This window comes from Somniosus microcephalus, unplaced genomic scaffold (genome assembly GCF_052327205.1).
Source record: "Somniosus microcephalus isolate GS21.2 unplaced genomic scaffold, FLI_Smic_1.0 scaffold10, whole genome shotgun sequence".
Taxonomy (NCBI): domain Eukaryota; kingdom Metazoa; phylum Chordata; class Chondrichthyes; order Squaliformes; family Somniosidae; genus Somniosus; species Somniosus microcephalus.
In genome coordinates this window covers 1,935,836-1,956,221 of record NW_028225197.1, presented here as the reverse complement: position 1 = coordinate 1,956,221, position 20,386 = coordinate 1,935,836, and the positions used below count along the sequence as shown (strand labels likewise).

At 51.5% G+C, this 20,386-nt stretch overlaps 1 pseudogene; it reads left to right on the top strand.

Annotated features, from left to right (window-relative positions):
• The first annotated feature begins 10,854 nt into the window (after nucleotides 1-10,854).
• Nucleotides 10,855-18,240, top strand: LOC147083988 (uncharacterized; annotated as a pseudogene).
• Nucleotides 18,241-20,386: the final 2,146 nt, after the last annotated feature.

Here is a 20,386-nt window from a genome sequence, read left to right as displayed (position 1 = left end):
CGGGCGGCCAGGGGACCGGGCCGGGCGAGTCATCCGATGATGAGCTCGCCCAGAGCGGCCCGGACCTTTCCCAGGTGCTGCTCGACTTCGTCGAGGTCTGTGGGAAAATCACCCCATCTGCTGGGTCGGAGGCCGGTGGCGTGGCGGGGGAGGGCCCTCTGTCTGTGTCTCCGGCGCCGGGCGACTTGGAGAAGATCGGTTACACGTGTTCTCCGGTCTCTCCGGTCGTTCCGGCGCCTGGGGCGGAGGGGGTCTCCGGACCGCCGCTGCCTTCTGGCCCGGCCCCCCTAGAGGAGCCCGGGGGGGAATCCTCCGCTACCGATCCTGGGGGTGGGATCCGGGCGGAGGCGGGGCCGGCTGTCGCGGCCGAGCCGCCCGATGCGCACTGCGTGGCGGACGGTTCGGCCGCCAGTGGTGACCCCCCGGAGGAGGACGGGGACTCGGTGGTGGGGGCGGAGGAAGACTTAGAATCCATCGCCGATGAGGCGATGGATGACCTCGCGCCCCTCGCCGGGACCGCCCTCGTTCTTATTCCCATCAGGGAGCTCCGGGAATTTGTGGCCACGAGCCAGGGTCGCCGCAGGACCCAGCGGGCCCTCGACAGATGGTCGGGGTTGGCGCTGCTCATCGGGTCGGCCCGCGTCGCCTATAAGACCATGGGTGCGGACGCGGGCGTGAGCCCGTCCGAGCTGCGTCGGTTCCGGACATTCTTCACCGGGCTGCTAAGGGAGTGGCGGTTGACCAGTGGCCGCCCTCCCTTCCCCCGTTAGGTTTAAGTAGGGGTTGGTTGTGCTTCTGAAATGAAGATAACCATAGCCAGCCTCAACGTCAACGGCAGCAGGGAAGCTAGCCGCAGATTTAATAACTTTTCGGTCCTTCGGGACGGGAAGTATGCGGTGTGCTTCCTGCAAGAAACCCACACCGTTCCGGGAGACGAGGCCACGTGGCTCCTGGAGTGGCAAGGAGGGGTCAACATGGGTCACCTCTCCAGTGTTTCCAGTGGGGTGGCTATCTTGTTGGCCCCGCATTTTCAGCCGGAGATCTTGGGGGTCAAGGAGCTGGTGCCGGGCCGCTTGCTCCAGGTCACCGTTCGCCTGGGGGGCGTGCCGCTCCATTTAGTGAATGTGTACGCCCCTCGGGCCGGTGCGCAGCAAGCGCGCTTCTTTGAAGAAGTGTCCACTCTTTTGGGCTCCATCGACGCGGGCGAGTGCGTCATCCTCGGGGGGGGATTTTAATTGTACCCTCGAGGCGAGGGACTGCACGGGTACCCAGCCGAGCCCGGCGTCGGTGGGGAAGTTGAGGGACCTGGTCGGGTCCCTCGACTTGGTGGACGTCTGGTGTAATCTCCATCCCGACTCCAGCGCCTTCACTTTTGTGAGGTCTGGGGGAGGAGCGTCCAGGATCGACCGCCTCTACATTTCCCGGGCATACGTCTCCTGCATTCCGACGGCTTCCATGCGGCCGGTGCCGTGCATGGACCACCACCTGGTGTGGGCGGAGCTCGTGCCGCTGCGCGCCGGGGGGGGTCCGCGTACTGGCACTTTAACAACCTGCTGCTGGAGGACGCGCGGTTCCGGGATTCGTTCGGTCGGTTCTGGGCCGGCTGGAGAAGGAAGCAGGGGGGCTTCCCCTCCTTGAGGCTATGGTGGGATGTGGGCAAGGCTCACATCCGTCTCTTCTGTCAGGAGTACGCGAAGGGGTCGACCAAGAGGCGGGAGGCCCGGGTCGGGCAGTTGGAGAAGGAGGTGCTCGACCTGGAGTCCCGTCTCGGTCAAGTCGCCGAGGACCCAGCCCTGCGGCTGGTGTACGAAGAGAAGAAGGGCGCGCTGAAGGACCTGCAGCTCGTCGGGTCCCGAGGCGCGTACGTGAGGTCGCGGATCCAGTTCCTGCGGGACCTGGACCGCGGCTCCCCCTTCTTCTACTCGCTGGAAAAAAGACGGGGGGTCCGTAAGCAGCTTTTGGAGCTGCTGGCCGACGACGGATCTCTGGTCTCGGATCCGGAGGGAATCCGCGCGGAGACCCGCGCCTATTACGGGGCTCTGTTCTCTCCGGATCCGTCCAGCGAGGACGCGCGCAGAGTTTTGTGGGAGGACCTGCCGAAGGTCGGCCTGGAGGGCGCCGAAAAATTGGACGCTCCTCTGAGTTTGGAGGAGCTGTCCGGCGCCCTCCGCCAGCTCTCTAGGGGGAAGTCCCCGGGGCTGGACGGGCTGACCGTGGAGTTCCACAGGGCATTCTGGGGCGTCCTGGGGGGCGACTACGTGCGGGTCCTGGGGGAATGTTTGGCGACCGGGGAGATGCCCCTCTCGTGGCGCAGGGCGGTGATTGTCCTGCTGCCTAAGAGGGGTGATCTCCGCCTCCTTAAGAACTGGCGCCCGGTCTCCCTCCTCAGCACGGATTACAAAATCTTTGCCAGGGCCATGTCTGTTCGCCTTGGCACCGTGCTGGCCCACATGATCCATCCCGACCAGTCCTACACGGTCCCGGGCCGGACCATTCATGATAACATCCATCTGGTCCGGGACCTGGTCCACCATTCCCAGAGGGCTGGTCTGTCGGTCGCCTTCCTTTCCCTGGATCAGGAGAAGGCGTTCGATAGGGTGGATCACGAGTATCTTTTCGGGACTCTGCGCGCTTTCGGGTTCGGGACGCATTTTGTCGCCCGGATCCGACTTCTGTACGCTGCCGCGGAGTGTCTGATTAAAGTTAACGGGTCCTTGGCGGCGCCCCTTCGCTTCGGGAGGGGGGTGCGTCAGGGATGCCCCATGTCCGGCCAGTTATATGCCATTTGCGTGGAGCCTTTCCTGCGCCTCTTGCGGAAGAGGTTGGCGGGATTGGCTCTGCAAGGGCCGGGCATGGAGGTGGTCCTCTCGGCTTACGCCGATGACGTGCTCCTCATGGTCACAGATCCCGTTGACTTGCGGAGGATGCGGGAATGCCAGCAGATTTACTCGGACGCATCCTCCGCCAGGATCAACTGGGAGAAATGTTCTGGACTCCTGGTGGGTCAGTGGCAGGTGGACTCTCTGCCGGAGGAGTTCAGGCCCTTCGCCTGGAGTACAACGCACCTCCTCTACTTGGGAGTCTACCTCAGCCCGGCCGAGGACGCCTGGCCGGCGAACTGGCACGAGCTGGAGGCCAAAGTCACCGCTCGCTTAGGACGCTGGACAGGATTGCTCCGAGTGTTGTCCTACAGGGGTCGGGCGTTGGTCATAAACCAACTGGTGGCCGCCATGTTGTGGTACCGGTTGGTTACTCTGATCCCCCCCCCGCGTTTGTCGCCAAGATACAGAAGAAGCTCGTCGACTTCTTCTGGAACAACAGGATACACTGGGTCGCTGCCGCGGTTCTGAGTCTCCCGCTTAGGGAGGGCGGTCAGGCGTTGGTGTGCCTCCGCACCCAGGCTGCGACTTTCCGTCTTCAGACGCTGCAGAGATACCTGTACGTCGAGAATCCTCCAAGATGGTGTGCGCTGGCGACGTATTTTTTCCGCCAGCTGCACGGCCTCAATTACGACACGCAGCTCCTGTTTTTGGAGGTGAGCGGCAGGCGTGAGAGCCTACGGGAGCTGCCTGTCTTCTACCAGGAACTACTATGGGTTTGGAATTACGTCGCCTCCAGGCGGAGCTCTCTCCCGTCAAGAGCGGCGGCTGTCCTCCGGGAGCCGCTGTTCAGGAATCCGCACCTCCACGTCCGCGAGTTCGGGTGGCTGGCGGAGCGCAGGGCTGTGCCTGGCAGGGTGACGAGAGTCGGGGACCTACTCGATGGCGGAGGAGCGGGCTGGATGGCGCCAGAGGAGCTGGCGCGACGCATGTCGTGGGACAATGTCCGGCTCGCGGTCAATGCCATCGGGGCGGTGAAAGCGATGTTGCCCCCCGGCGCCACGAGGTGTGTCGAGGCGGCTCGGGCACGTGGGGAGATCCCGTCCGAGCTTACTCCCGTTCGGACGGAATTCCTTATCGGCGCCTTGCCCCGAAACTCCCCTCGGGGATCGGTGCCTCACAACTTGAGCCGTCTCGAGGAAATACCCTCCGTGCTTTTTCATTCTGCGCAGAGGGGTTTCCTGTACGGGCTGCTCTTGCACACCTTCCACTTTGCCATCTTCGCCTGCCGTCCGGACACGCCGTGGCGTGCCGTTTTACCTCCGGACGGAGACGGAGGTCCCCAATGGGGGGCTCTCTATGCGGAAGTCCTCCCTTGTTCTATTGGGGATTTGGCCTGGAGGGTGTTGCACAGAGCAGTTCCGTGCAATAGATTTTTAAATAGGTTTACGGACTCCCAGACCGCCTGTTTGTTTTGCGGTCTGGAGGAGTCCGTATTTCACGTTTATATGGGGTGTGAGAGGTTGCAGCCCCTCTTCCATTTTTTGAGGGGGCTGCTCCTCAAATTTTGGTTGCACTTCAGTCCCACGCTCCTGATCTACGGTCACCCCGTGCGGAGGGGAGCGGGCGGGTTGGGGGACCTCCTCGTGGGCCTGCTCCTGGGCCTGGCCAAGAAAGCCATTAATTGGTCCAGGCAGCGGGCGGTCGAGGGGGTCGTCTGACCGGATTGCCTCCCCCTCTTCCGTGGCCATGTTCGCGCCCGGGTGGCCCTAGAGATGGAGCACGCAGTGTCCGCCGGCACGCTCGAGCTTTTTCGTGACCGGTGGGCGCCGCGGGGACTGGAGTGCATAATTAATTTAGACAACCAAATTTTAATTTGATTGGTGGAGGGTTATTTAAAAGGGTTATTGGTTTTTTGTTAGTTTATTTGTGAACTTGTTTTGGTTATACAAAAAGAGGAACCAGTGAAGGTGCCATCTAGGGGTTATTGAAGGAACTGACCGGCACCCTCACCATTGCGATCTGCTCCGGCGGACCAAATCGCCCGAACATCTCTCTCAGAGTCTCGATGGTTTTCTCCGTAGTGGTAGTGGACATTACTGCAACCTCCGGCCATTTGGAATGGGAGTCCACCACGACCAGGAACATCGCTCCTTCCACTGGTCCCGCGAAGTCCAAATGGATCCGTTGCCACGGTGTCGCTGGCCATTCCCATGGATGCAGTGGCGCTGCTCTTGGCGTATCCCTGGTTGTCGCGCATGATGGACATGATTTCGCTTCAACTTCAATTTCATGATCCAGACCGGGCCACCAGAAGTAGCTTCGTGCCAGCTCCTTCATCCGGACAATACCACAATGTCCTGAGTGCAGCTCGTTGAGGACATGTTTCCGCAGCTTTGGTGGTATGATCACTCGCATGCCCCAAAGGAGGCATCCTGACATGACAGACAACTCCTTCCCTCTTGACAGGTAAGGTAGGAGCTTAGGTGGTGCGCCTGACACCCATGATCTGTCTCCTCGTATCACCCGATCCAGCACCTTGGATAGTGTAGGGTCCACTCTGGTCTCTTTCTTGACCTGCCGGGCCATGACAGGGGCATTGCTCACCATGTCAAAGTAGAAAATCTTCTGCTCACAGCCTTCAGAGGGCACAGGCAGTGGAAGTCTTGACAATCCATCCGCATTGCCATGTGCTGCTGACCTCCGGTATTTGATGTTGTAATTGTGAGCGCTTAACATCAGCGCCCAGCGCTGCATCCTGCACGCTGCCAGGGAGGGTATTCCTGTGTGTGGACCAAAGATCGATGTCCGAGGACGATGATCCATCAGCAAGGTGAATTTCCTTCCGAACAAGTAGTGATGGAACTTTTTGATTCCAAAGATGATGCCCAAAGCCTCTTTTTCGATCTGCGGGTATTTCACCTCCGCCTTGCTCAGGGACCTTGACGCGAATGCAATCAGCTTCTCTTCGCCTGAGGGAAAGATGTGGGGCACGAGTGCGCTGACGCCATAAGGCGACGCGTCACAGGCCAGCTGAATCTGCAACGATGGGTCAAAGTGTGTCAACACTCTGGGGTCAGTCAAAGCTGCTTTGGCTTTCTTGAATGCAGCTTCGCACTCCTTCGTCCATGCCCAGGACTTGCCTTGACACAGCAGCTCATGTAATGGCTTCAACAGTGATGCCAGCTGTGGAATAAACTTTCTGTAATAGTTCAGGAGACCTAAGAATGACCACAGCTGGCCGACATTTGTAGGTGCAGGAGCGTCGGCTATGACTTTCACTTTCGATGGTGCTGTGTGTAGGCCGTCCACGTCGATGACATGGCCTAGGTACTCCACTGATGGCTTGAAAAATTCGCATTTGTCCTTGCGAACGCGTAAGCCATATTCTTCAAGTCTTCCCAGTGTCTTCGTCAGGTTCTGCAGATGTTCGTTGTCGTCCTTTCCTGTAAGAAGTCACACAACACCAGGTTATAGTCCAACAGTTTTATTTGAAATCACAAGCTTTCAGAGCGCTGCCCCTTCGTCAGGTGAAGTGGAGAGATGCATAAAGACACAGCTTATATAGTCAGAGAATAATGCCAGATGATTACAGGTAATCTTTCTGTGGTGATTATTCTTGTTTTATAAGAAGCATTGTAATTGGTTGCCTGTTTTCCTGCCTTGAGATATATGCTGTAAACTCATTGGTAGTTGATGTCATGTGACCTGTGGTGGCCATCTTAAATTCAGTTCAATTCAGTTCTCCACAGTTTTGGTTGAGACTGGGTGCTTAAGATGTGCTGCTGGTTTTTAAGGTTAATAAAGCCTAGCTTTTGAAAGGCAATCTACTCTTCATTTCACTTTCTAACTGCCATTTGTCGCACCTCGGCAGAGAGATAATCACAGCGATCAAAGGTGTGAATGGTGTCCAAACAGGTTAGTCAGGAAAACATTACATCAAAGAACAATGAGGTGGGGTCACAAGGGGTCAAATGTTGCAGATGCTGAGGTCTGTACGAAAAACAAAAAACAGACCGAAAAACATTTTTTTTGCTGGAAATCACAGCAGGTCCGGCCGCATCTGTGTAGAGAGAACAAGCCAACGACGACTCGAGTCTAGGTGACCCTACGTCAGGTGGGGTTACATGTAGCGTGACATGAACCCAAGTTCACGGTTGAGGCTGTCCTCATGAGTGCGGAACTTGGCTATCAGTTTCTGCTTGGCGATTTTGCGTTGTCGTGTGTGTCTCGAAGGCCGCCTTGGAGAATGCTTACCCGAAGATCGGAGGCTGAATGTCCTTGACTGCTGAAGTCAAGTCAAGTCAAGCTGAACTGGGAGGGAACACACCTGCCTGGCGATTGTTGCGCGGTGTCCGTTCATCCGTTGTCGCAGTGTCTGCATGGTCTCACCGATGTATCATGCTCCGGGGCATCCTTTCCTGCAACGTATGAGGTAGACAACGTTGGCCAAGTCACATGAGTATGTACCATGTACCTGGTGGGTGGTGTCCTCACGTGTGATGATGGTATCTGTGTTGATGATCTGGCATGTCTTGCAGAGGTTGCCGTGGCAGGGTTGTGTGGTGTCGTGGTCGCTGTTCTCCTGAAAGCTGGGTAATTTGCTGCGAACGATGGTCTGTTTGAGGTTAGGCGGCTGTTTGAAGGCGAGTAGTGGAGGCGTGGGGATGGCCTTAGTGAGGTGTTCATCATCATCGATGACATGTTGAAGGCTGCGACGAACATGGCATAGTTTCTCCGCTCTGGGGAAGTACTGGACGACGAAGGGTACTCTGTTGGTTGTGTCCCATGTTTGTCTTCTGAGGAGGTCTATGCGATTTTTTGCTGTGGCCCGTCGGAACTGTCGATCGACGAGTCGAGCGTCATATCCCGTTCTTACAAGGGCATCTTTCAGCGTCTGTAGGTGTCCATCGCGTTCCTCCTCGTCTGAGCAGATCCTGTGTATTCGCAGGGCTTGTCCATAGGGGATGGCTTCTTTAATGTGGTTAGGGTGGAAGCTGGAGAAGTGGAGCATCGTGAGGTTGTCCGTGGGCTTGCGGTAGAGTGAAGTGCTGAGGTGTCCGCCTTTGATGGAGATTCGTGTGTCCAAGAATGAAACGGATTCTGAGGAGTAGCCCATGGTGAGTTTGATGGTGGGATGGAACTTGTTGATGTTATCGTGTAGTCTTTTCAGTGATTCTTCGCCGTGGGTCCATAGGAAGAAAATGTCGTCGATGTATCTGGTCTATAGCGTTGGTTGGAGGTCCTGTGCAGCGAAGAAGTCTTGCTCGAACTTGTGCATGAAGATGTTGGCATATTGGGGTGCGAATTTTGTCCCCATGGCTGTTCCGTGTGTTTGGGTAAAGAACTGGTTGTCGAAGGTGAAGACATTGTGGTCAAGGATGAAGCGGGTGAGTTGTAGGATGGCGTCTGGAGATTGGCTGTTGTTGGTGTTCAGTACTGAGGCTGTCGCAGCGATGCCGTCATCGTGGGGGATACTGGTGTAGAGTGCCGAGACGTCCATCGTGGCGAGGAGTGTTCCTGGTTCAACTGGTCCATGGGTGCTGAGTTTCTGTAAGAAGTCTGTAGTGTCACGACAGAAGCTGGGGGTTCCCTGTACGATGGGTTTCAGTATGCCCTCGACGTATCCAGAGAGGTTCTCACACAGGGTTCCGTTGCCTGATACGACAGGACATCTGTGTGTGTTGGCTTTGTGTATCTTTGGGAGGCAGTAGAAGTCTCCCACGTGGGGAATACATGGGATGAGAGCGTGTAGGATGCTTTGAAGGTCTGGATCAAAGGTCTTGATCAGTCTGTTGAGTTGGCGGGTGTGTTCTTTGGTCGGATCTGTGGGTAACTATCTGTAGTGTTCCTGGTTGTCCAGTTGTCGGTATGCTTCTTTGCAATAGTCCGTTCTGTTCTGTATGACGATGGCTCCTCCTTTGTCTGCTGGTTTGATGACGATGTTGCGGTTGGTCTTGAGAGCGTGGATGGTGTTGCGTTGTGCTCGGGTGACATTCTGGACTGTCTTGTGAGTGCGGCTGATGAATCTGGCGTTGATGCATCTCCTGACAGCTTGAGCATACATATCAAGCTTAGGGCAGTGACCCTCCGGAGGGGTCCAATTTGACTCTTTCTTCTTCGGTTGTTGCACTGCGGATCCCTCTGTCTGCTGTTCCGGATCATTGGTTGTCTCATTGGGTTCGCTGCTGACATCTTGGGATTTGTGGAAGAATTCCCGGTGCCTCATTCTCCTAATGAATTCCTCTGTGTCTGCCGCGAGACCGATGGGGTCCATTTTGGTGGTGGGGCAGAAATTGAGCCCTCGGCTGAGAACTTCAATTTCGTCTGGTTGAAGGGTGTAGTCGGACAAGTTGATGATGGACTTCCCTGTGGTTTCAACCGTGGTACCAGGGGCGGCTTGGTTGCTGCTGGTGGTGATGCCGAGTTTCTCAAGCTTCCTGTTCTTGGTGTGCATGTAGGCAGTGTAGTTCCATTGCCTTGTCTGTTTGGCAGTGTCTCGTAGCTGGTCTGCTGTGTCCTGAGCACAGGCTGAGAATATGGACTCTATCTCGGTTTTGAGGTTGCGGCGTCTGCTGTAGAGCTGGTGTACGAGATGGTTGAGGAGTGTGCGAGAGGTACGACGGCAGAGTCTCTCAGCGTAGTCTGTGTTGTAGGTCGACTTGAGTGGGTTTGTGATCTGTAGTCCTTTTGGGATCTTGTCTGCTTTCTTGCATCTCTCTAGAAACTTGATGTCTGTGTCGATATGCGCGATCTTCTTGGAGATCCTCTCCACTTTGAGCCGGCAGTTTGTGGTGTCGATAGTAGTCATGGTGTGGAGATGCCGGAGTTGGACTGGGGTGGACAAATGTAAGAAGTCACACAACACCAGGTTATAGTCCAACAGTTTTATTTGAAATCACAAGCTTTCGGAGTGCTGCTCCTTCGTCAGGTGAAGTGGAGAGATGCATAAAGACACAGCTTATATAGTCAGAGAATAATGCCAGATGATTACAGGTAATCTTTCTAACTACCATTTGTCGCACCTCAGCAGAGAGATAATCACAGCGATCAAAGGTGTGAATGGTGTCCAAACAGGTCAGTCAGGAAAACATTACATCAAAGAACAATGAGGTGGGGTCACAAGGGGTCAAATGTTGCAGATGCTGGGGTCTGCATGAAAAACAAAAAACAGATCGAAAAACATTTTTTTTGCTGGAAATCACAGCAGGTCCGGCCGCATCTGTGTAGAGAGAACAAGCCAACGACGACTCGAGTCTGGGTGACCCTACATCAGGTGGGGTTACATGTAGCATGACATGAACCCAAGATCGCGGTTGAGGCCGTCCTCATGAGTGCGGAACTTGGCTATCAGTTTCTGCTCGGCGATTTTGCGTTGTCGTGTGTCTCGAAGGCCGCCTTGGAGAATGCTTACCCGAAGATCGGAGGCTGAATGTCCTTGACTGCTGAAGTGTTCCCCAACTGGGAGGGAACACTCCTGCCTGGCGATTGTTGTGCGGTGTCCATTCATCCATTGTCGCAGTGTCTGCATGGTATCGCCGATGAACCATGCTCCGGGGCATCCTTTCCTGCAACGTATGAGGTAGACAATGTTGGCCGAGTCACATGAGTATGTACCATGTACCTGGTGGGTGGTGTCCTCACGTGTGATGATGGTATCTGTGTTGATGATCTGGCATGTCTTGCAGAGGTTGCCGTGGCAGGGTTGTGTGGTGTCGTGGTCGCTGTTCTCCTGAAAGCTGGGTAATTTGCTGCGAACGATGGTCTGTTTGAGGTTAGGTGGCTGTTTGAAGGCGAGTAGTGGAGGCGTGGGGATGGCCTTAGCGAGGTGTTCATCATCATCGATGACATGTTGAAGGCTGCGAAGAACATGGCGTAGTTTCTCCGCTCCGGGGAAGTACTGGACGACGAAGGGTACTCTGTTGGTTGTGTCCCGTGTTTGTCTTCTGACGATTTCCTGTGACAAGGATATCGTCGAGATAACATTGTACCCCTGGAATGCCACTTAAGATCTGGTCCATAGTCCGCTGAAACAATGCTGGTGCTGACGTTGTACCAAAGGGTAGGTGACAGTACCTGTAGAGGCCCTTGTGGGTGGCGATGGTGAGGTACTTCTGTGAGTCCTCTTCTACATGCATCTGCAAGTAGGCTTGGCATAGATCAATCTTGCTAAACTTCTGACTGCCTGCTAGACCCGCGAAAAGATCTTCAATGATGGGGAGGGGGTACTGTTCAGCTGAGAGCACAGGATTCACTGTTACTTTGAAATCTCCACCTAAGCGAACCACGCCGTCACTCTTCATCACTGGTACCACGGGCGTGGCCACTCACTGTGTAAAACCGGTACCAGGACCCCTATCTTGACCAGACACTCCAGGTTAGCCTCCACCTTTGGTCTGAGGGCGTAGGGAACGTTCCTGGCCTTCAGGAATCGTGGCTGGCTGTCAGGCTTCACCTTGAGTTTGACCGTAATCCCCTTCATACTCCCCAATTCTCCGTCAAAGACAGCCGCATGCTTTGTCAACACTGCCGCTAGCCCCACCTCTTCGACTGACACCGCATTCACTTTTTTCCAATCCAGATGAATTTTCTCCAACCATTGCCTGCCCATCAGGGATGGATAGTCACCCTTGACCACGTAAACTGGCAGCATCACAGTTTGTCCATTAAGCTCCACCTTGACCTCCGTCTTACCCAGCATTGGGACTGTTTCCCCAGTGTAGGTCTTTAAGATGAGCTTGGCCGGCTTCAGTGATAGGTGGTTCAGTTTTTCTTTGAATAGATTCTCTGAAATCAAGGAGACAGCGGCCCCCGTATCCATTTTGACCGGTATTCCCTCTAGTAGTGGAGTGACTCCATAGCCTGATGAGCCTCCATTCACCGTTAACACATGGAGATTCAGCTCCCCATCAGAGTCTATGTCACTGTCTTCCTGTACTTGTTTCACCATGTGTAGGTTTTTCTTTTTAGAACGCCAGTTGGATGTGTTTCCTTGTTTGTTTTTGTGTGTCTCTGTGTAGGATTGTTTGCTTTGCCCTTTGAACGTGTGTGTAATGTGTCCTTTCTTTTCACATTTCTGACAGGTCAGGTCTTTACACCAGCATTCAGATGGCTGATGACCTGACCTTCCACATCTGTAACACTCTCTGGCGCCCCTTGCATGCTTATCCGGTGTAGCTGCTACCCTGTGCACTCTTGTTTCAGCCCCCAACAGCTGTGCATCTTTAGCTGCTAACTCCATAGACACAGCGAGCTCCACTGCTGATTTAAGCGTCCGTTTGTCAGTCGTGAGCAAGCACTTCTGTGTTGCTTCACATCTTGATCCACACACAAACCTATCACGGACAGTGTCATTTAGAGTTTCACCAAACTCATGATGCTCAGTTAGCTTCTTTAGCACTGCAACATATTCGGCTGTGGACTCACCCTCCCCTTGGTTTTGTTTGTGAAACCTGAACCTCTCGGCAATCAGCAGCGGCTTGGGTGCGAAATGTGTTTCCAAAACTTCCACAATCTGATCATATGTCTTAGCGCCGGGCTTATCCGGGTGCATCAAACTCCGTAACAAGCCAAATGTTTTTGCTCCGATCACACTGAGGAACATCACCACTTTCACGTCATCTTTAATGCCATTTGCAGTCACGAGAAAGTCCAAAACGCTCTGTATAAGCACTCCATTGCTCCGCCGTTTCATCAAATGGTCCAAACGCACAGCCATTTAATTTTTTTTTATTTTAGTCCTTTTCCTCCACTTCGTTTCACTGTATCATTACTCTCCCCCTTCTTATTTGTGTAACACATGAACCGCCACCTTTACGAGGCGATTTCATCAGCACTAAACTGCGGGCGCGCCATTAAGGAAAGACAGAAACTTCTTACTTTAAACATCGCCGATTCCAGTGCAAAGTGATGCGCAAGTCCATCGTCCTCGTCGCCAGTTTTGTTGTGTCTCAAGGGGTTTTATACCCTTAATCTATATAACAATTAAGGAGGACTCCGGGGTGGAGAGTTTAGTTAATGGCCATTTTATTTACAATGTGCTTCTTCACTCAATGCACTACATTTCCCACAGTGCATTGCAAATCACCACTACGGTATCCCATGTGGGACAATTCTAATACACATTCAAAATACACAACACCAAGCCTGAATGTCGTCCAGGTCTTGTTGCATGCGGGCATGGACGGCTTCATTATCTGAGGAGTTGCAAATGGAACTGAATACTGTGCAGTTATCAGCGAACATCCCCACTTCTGACCTTATGTTGGAGGGAAGGTCATTGATGAAGCAGTTGAAGATGGTTGGGCCGAGGACACTGCCCTGAGGAACACCTGCAGCGATATCCTGGGGCTGTGATGATTGACCTCCAACCACCACAACCATCTTCCTTTGTGCTCGGTCTGACTCCAGCCAGTGGAGAGTTTCCCCCCGACTGACTAGCATTGAGGTAATAGTGAGAGTAATAAGGGAAGCGAAACAGGACATTAGAAATAAATGAGAGACAAGGAAAGAAAAACTAAAGATCAAAGTAAGAAAGAGACAAACGAAGGAGATGAGAAGAAAAGAATTTGAGGAGAAAGTGAGTGATGATAAGAAACATTGACATTTCAAAAATGAGACAGGAGAGGAGAAGATAAGTAAGAAGAAAGATCTTGACTATGTACAGCACCTTTCACAATTTCAGGACATCTCCAAGCGCTGTGCAGCAATTGCAGGACTTCTGACATGTGGTCATGTAGGAATGTAATGTAGCAGTCAATTAGAGAGAGATGAGTAGAGAAAGAGCAGGAAAGGAAAATATACGGACAAAATGAGGAACGTAGTTTTTAAAAATTTGTTCATGGGATCTGGGTGTCGCTGGTAATGCCAGCATTTATTGCCCATCCCTAATTGCCCTTGAGAAAGTGGTGGGGAGCCGCCTTCTTGAACCGCTGCAGTCCATGTGGTGAAGGTATTCCCACAGTGCTGTTCAGGGGCGAGTTCCAGGATTTTGACCCAGCGAAGATGAAGGATCGGCGATATACTTCCAAGTCAGGATGGTGTGTAACATGGAGGGGAACTTGGAGGTAGTGGTGTTCCCATGCACCTGCTGCCCTTGTCCTTCTAGTTGGTAGAGGTCACAGAGTCATAACGGCACAAAAGGAGGCCATTCGGCCCATCGAGTCCATGCCAGCTCTCTGTAGAGCAATCCAGTCAGTCCCACTCCCCCGCTCTATCCCCGTAGCCCTGCAAGTTTATTTCCCTCAAGTGCCTATCCAGTCTCCCCTTGAAAACATTGAGTGTCTCTGCTTCCACCACTTCTGTCAGCAGTGAGTTCCAGGTCATCACCACTCACTGCGTAAAAAAGTTTTTCCTCACAGGCCCCTGTATCTCTTGCCCAAAACCTTAAATCTGTGTCCCCTAGTCCTTGTACCATCAACTAGTGGGCACAGCCTTTCCCCGTCTAGCCTATCCAAACCCGTCATAATCTTGTACACCTCTATCAAATCACCCCTCAACCTCTTTTGCTCTAATGATGACAAATCCAGCTTTTCCAACCTGTCCTTGTAGCGAAGATCCCCCATCCCCAGAACCATTCTGGTAAATCTCCTCTACACCCTCTCAATGGCCTTCACATCCTTCCTAAAGTGCGGTGACAAAAACTGGACGCAATACTCCAGTTGTGGCCTAACTAGCGCTTTATAAAGGTTCAGCATAACTTCTGAGGCGTGAGTTGGGTAGGATTGATTGGGGAATGTCACTCAAAGGGTTGACGGTGGATAGGCAATGGCAAACATTCAAAGACCGCATGGATGAACTACAGAATTTGTTCATCCCAGTTTGGCATAAAAATAAAACAAAAATGGTGACTCAACCGTGGCTAACAAGGGAAATTAGGGATAGCATAAGATCCAAGGAGAGGACATATAAATTGGCCAGAAAAAGCAGTAAACCTGAGGATTGAAAGCAGTTTAGGATTCAACAAAGGAGGACAAAGGGATTAATCAAGAACGGGAAAATAGAATATGAGAGTAAGCTTACAGGGAACATAAAAACTGACTGTAAAAGCTTTTATAGATATGTGAAGAGAAAAAGATTGGTGAAGTCAAGCGTAGGTCCCTTGCAGTCAGAATCAGGGGAATTTATAATGGGGAACAAAGAAATGGCAGACCAATTAAATACATATTTTGGTTCTGTCTTCACAAAGGAGGACACAAATAACCTCCCAGAGATGTTGGGGAATATAGGGTCTGATGAAAGGGAGGAACTGAAAGAAATCAGCATTTGTAGGGAAATGGTGTTAGGGAAATTGATGGGATTGAAGGCCGATCAATCCCCAGGGCCTGATAATCTACATCCGAGGGTACTTAAGGAAGTGGCCCTAGAAATAGTAGATGCATTGCTGATCATCTTCTAACATTCAATGGAATCTGGAACAGTACCCATGGATTGGAGGGTAGCTAATGTTACCCCACTATTCAAAAAAGGTGGCAGAGAGAAAACGGTAAGCCTGTCATCGGTAGTGGGGAAAATGCTAGAGTCCATTATAAAAGATGTAATAGCAGAGCACTTGGAAAACAGTGACAGGATCAGACAAAGTCAACTTGGATTTACAAAAGGTAAATCATGCTTGACTAATCTACTGGAATTTTTTGAGGATGTAACTGGTAAAATAGATTAGGGAGAACCAGTGGATGTGGTGTATTTGGACTTTCAGAAGGCTTTCGATAAGGTCCCGCATAAGAGATTAGCGTGTAAAGTTAAGGCACATGGGATTGGGGGCAAGGTATTGACTTGGATAGAGAACTGGTTGGCAGACAGAAAGCAAAGAGTTGGAATAAACGGGTCTTTTTCCGAGTGGCAGGCAGTGACTAGTGGGGTACTGCAGGGATCGGTCCTTGGACCCCAGCTATTCACAATATATATTAATGATCTAGACAAGGGAACTAGATGTAATATCTCCAAATCTGCAGACGACACAAAGCTGGGTGGGCGTGTGTGCTGTGAGGAGGATGCCGAGAAACTCCAGGATGATTTGGACAGGTTGGGTGATTGGGCAAAAGCATAGCAGATGCAATATAATGTAGATAAATGTGAGGTTATCCACTTTGGTGGCAAAAACAGGAAGGCAGATTATTATCTGAATGGCAATAGATTGGGAGAAGGAGAAGTGCAACGAGACCTGGGTGTCCTTGTGCACCAGTCGCTGAAGGTAAGCATGCAGGTGCAACAGGAGGTTAAGAAGGCAAATGGTATGTTGGCCTTCGTAGTGAGAGGGTTTGAGTACAGGAACAAGGATGTCTTGCTGCAGTTGTACAGGGCCTTGGTGAGACCACACCTTGAGTATTGTGTGCAGTTTTGGTCGCCTTATCTGAGGAAGGATGTTCTTGCCATGGAAGGAGATCAGCGAAGATTCACCAGGCTGATACCTGGGATGTCAGGAATGATGTATGAGGAGAGATTGGGTCGACTGGGCTTATACTCACTGGAGTTTAGAAGAATGAGAGGGGATCTCATCGAAACTTATAAAATTCTGACAGGACTGGACAGACTAGATGCAGGAAGGATGTTCCCGATGGTCGGGGAGTCCAGAACCAGGGGTCATAGTCTAAGGATAAGGGGTAGGCAATTTATGACAGAAATGAGGAGGAATTTCTTCACCCAGAGAGTGGTGAACCTGTGGAATTCTCTACCACAGAAGGCAGTGGAGGCCAATACATTAAATATATTCAAGAAGGAGTTCGATATATTTCTTAAGGCTAAAGTGGTCAAGGGATATGGGGAGAAAGCAGGGACCAGGTACTGAATTTGGATGATCAGCCATGATCGCATTGAATGGCGGAGCAGGCTCGAGGGGCCGAATGGCCTACTCCTGCTCCTATCTTCTATGTTTCTATGTTCCTATATACTTGCATTGGAGGAAGTTCAGAGAAAGTTCACGAGGTTGATTCCTGGGGTGAAGGGGTTGACTGATGAGGAAAGGTTGAGCAGGTTGGGCCGATACTCACTGGAGTTTAGAAGAATGAGAGGGGATCTTATTGAAACATAAGATTCTGAGGGGGCTCGACAGGGTGGATGCTGAGAGGATGTTTCCCCTCGTGGGGGAATCTAGAACTAGGGGGCATAGTCTCAGAATAAGGGGACGCCCATTTAAGACGGAGATGAGGAGGAATTTCTTCTCTGAGGGCCGTGAATCTTTGGAATTCTCTACCCCAGAGAGCTGTGGAGGCGGAGTCACTGAATATATTCAAGGCTGAGACAGACAGATGTTTGAACTACAGGGGGGTCAAGGGTCATGGGGAACAGGCAGAAAAGTGGAGGTGAGACCGAGATCAGATCAGCCATGATCTTATTGAATGGTGGAGCGGGCTCGAGGGGCCGAATGGCCGACTCCTGCTCCTGTTCCTTATGTTCTTATTTTTACGATTTACAGACGGGAAACTCAAACCAAACTTCATATCAAGATCTGAGAGAGTCACTCGATTCATCAGGACCTGACATTCATCGGCCTTTGAGTGCGGAAGGAGAAATGTTTGTTCTGTCTGTGGGAAAAGATTTCAAACATCAGTGTGAGTGGAAAAGCACCGACACACACCCACCCGAGTGAGAGTGTTCCAGTGCACTGACTGTGGAAAGAGGTTTAACCAGTTACACAGCCTGAAAAAACATCGCACCATTCACAGCGGGGAGAAACCGTACACGTGTTCTGTGTGTGGACGAGGCTTCAACTGATCGTCCAACCTGGAGAGACACAAGGACACCCGCACCACGGAGAAACGGTGGAAATGTGGGGACTGTGGGAAGGGATTTGATCGCCCATCCCAGCTGAAATCTCATCGACGCAGTCACACCGGGGAGAGGCCGTTCACCTGCTCCGAGTGTGGGAAGGGATTTACTCTGTTTTCCAGACTCCACTTACACCAGTGAGTTCACACTGGGGAGAGACCGTTTAAATGCTGTGACTGTGGGAACTGCTTTAAAATCTCTGCGGATCTAATTAAACAGCAGCTTGTTCACACTGATGAAAGACCGTTGAGTTGCACTCAGTGCGAGAAGAGCTTCAGGCAGTCATCTCACCTCATTCAACACCAGCGAATTCACACTGGGGAGAGGCCGTTCACCTGCTCTGTGTGTGGGAATGGATTCACTTCTGCATCCAACCTGCTGAGACACCAGCGAGTTCACACTGGGGAGAGGATATTCACCTGCTCTGTGTGTGGGAAGGGATTCACTCAGTCCTCCAACCTGCCGAGACACCAGTGAGTTCACACTGGGGAGAGGCCGTTCATCTCCTCCGTGTGTGAGAAGGGATTCAGTCGACCATCTCACCTGCTGAGACACCAGCAAGTTCACAAGTGACTGGAGGGGTTAGATTCTGATGTTAATCACATCCTTTGTTTGTTTGTGCTGATGTTAATAACCCCTATAACTGGGCTGGAGTTTAAGTTTCTGGATATCTGTCAAACCAGTTTTGGTGTAAACACATCCTGTGTTGTGTTCTTTATTTCTGTAAGATAGGAGGAGACGAATTGATGTCCTTTCTCTTTCCAGATTATTTCAGTTTTTCTACCTTCAGTTACTCTCATGGACAAGTCCCAGCTCCACATACCTTCCAGAGTGCCTCTCCTAGCCTTGGGATCCAGGGAAGGTGTCTGTTTTGGTGTAAATTTATTTATAAGTACTTCCAGAAGACATTTGATAAAGTCCCACACAAGAGACTGTTATCTAAGGTAGAAGCCCACGGAAATGAGGGCAAATTATTGACCTGGTTAGGAAATTGACTGAGTGGCAAGAGACGGAGAGTAGGGATAATGGGCCGGACTCCAATTGGCAGGATGTGACGAGTGGTGTCCCGCAGGGATCTGTGCTGGGGCTCAACTATTCACTGTGTTTATTAATGACTTAGATGATGGCATAGAAAGTCATATATCCAAATTTGCCAATGACACAAAGATAGGTGGCATTGTAGGCAGTTTGGATGAAAGCATAAAATTACAAAGGGATATTGACAGATTAAGTGAATGGCAAATGGATTTCAATGTAGGCAAATGTGAGATCATCCACTTTGGACCTAAAAAGGATCGAACAGGGTCCTTTCTAAATGGTGAAAAGCTGAAAACAGTGGAGGTCCAAAGAGACTTGGGGGTCGAGGTACAGAGATCATTCAAATGTCATGAACAGGTACAGAGAATAATCAGAAAGGCTAATGGAATGCTGGCCTTTCTATCTGGAGGACTAGAATAGAAGGGAGGAGAAGTTATGCTGCAGCTACACAGAACCCTGGTGAGACCACACCTGGAGCACTGTGAGCAGTTCTGGGCACCTCACCTGTCACTTTAATTCTCCCCTCCACTCCCTCTCTGTCCTCGGCCTCTTACACGATTCCAACGAAGCTCAACGTAAGCTCGAGGAACAGCACCTCACCTTTCGATCAGGCACTTTACAGACTTCTGGACTCAACATAGAAACATAGAAGATAGGAGCAGGAGTCGGCCATTCGACCCCTCGAGCCTGCTCCGCCATTCAATGAGATCATGGCTGTTCATCCAAATTCGGTACCCGGTCGCTGCTTTCTCCCCATATCCCTTGATCCCTTTAGCCTTAAGAAATATATCCAACTCCTTCTTGAATATATTTAATGAATTGGCCTCAACTGCCCTCTGTGGCAGAGAATTCCACAGGTTCACCACTCTCTGGGTGAAGAAATTCCTCCTCATCTCAGTCCTAAATGGCTTACTCCTTATCCTTAGACTGTGACCCCTGGTTCTAGACTCCCCGACCATCGGGAACATCCCTCCAGCATCTAGTCTGTCTAGTCCTGATAGAATTTTATAAGTTTCAATGAGATCCCCACTCATTCTTCTAAACTCCAGTGAGTATAAGCCCAATCGACCCAATCTCTCCTCATACGTCATTCCTGCCATCCCAGGTATCAGTCTAGTGAAGCTTTGCTGCACTCCCTCCATGGCAAGAACATCCTTCCTCAGATAAGGCGACCAAAACTGCACACAATACTCAAGGTGTGGTCTCACCAAGGCCCTGTACAACTGCAGCAAGACATCCTTGTTCCTGTACTCAAACCCTCTCGCTACGAAGGCCAACATACCATTTGCCTTCTTAACCGCCTGCTGCACCTGCATGCTTACCTTCAGCGATTGGTGCACAAGGACACCCAGGTCTCGTTGCACTTCCTCTTTTCTCAATCTATTGCCATTCAGATAATAATCTGCCTTCCTGTTTTTGACACCAAAGTGGATAATCTCGCATTTATCCACATTATACTGCCATGCATCTGCCCAATCACCCAACCTGTCCAAATCATACTGGAGTTTCTCGGCATCCTCCTCACAGCACACACGCCCACCCAGCTTTATGTCATCTGCAAACTTGGAGATATTACATCTAGTTCCCTCGTCTAGTTCATTAATATATATTGTGAATAGCTGAGGTCCTAGGACCGATCCCTGTGGTACCCCACTAGTCACTGCCTGCCACTCAGAAAAAGACCCGTTTATTCCAACTCTTTGCTTCCTGTCTGCCAACCAGTTCTCTATCCAAGTCAGTGCCTTGCCCCCAATCCCATGTGT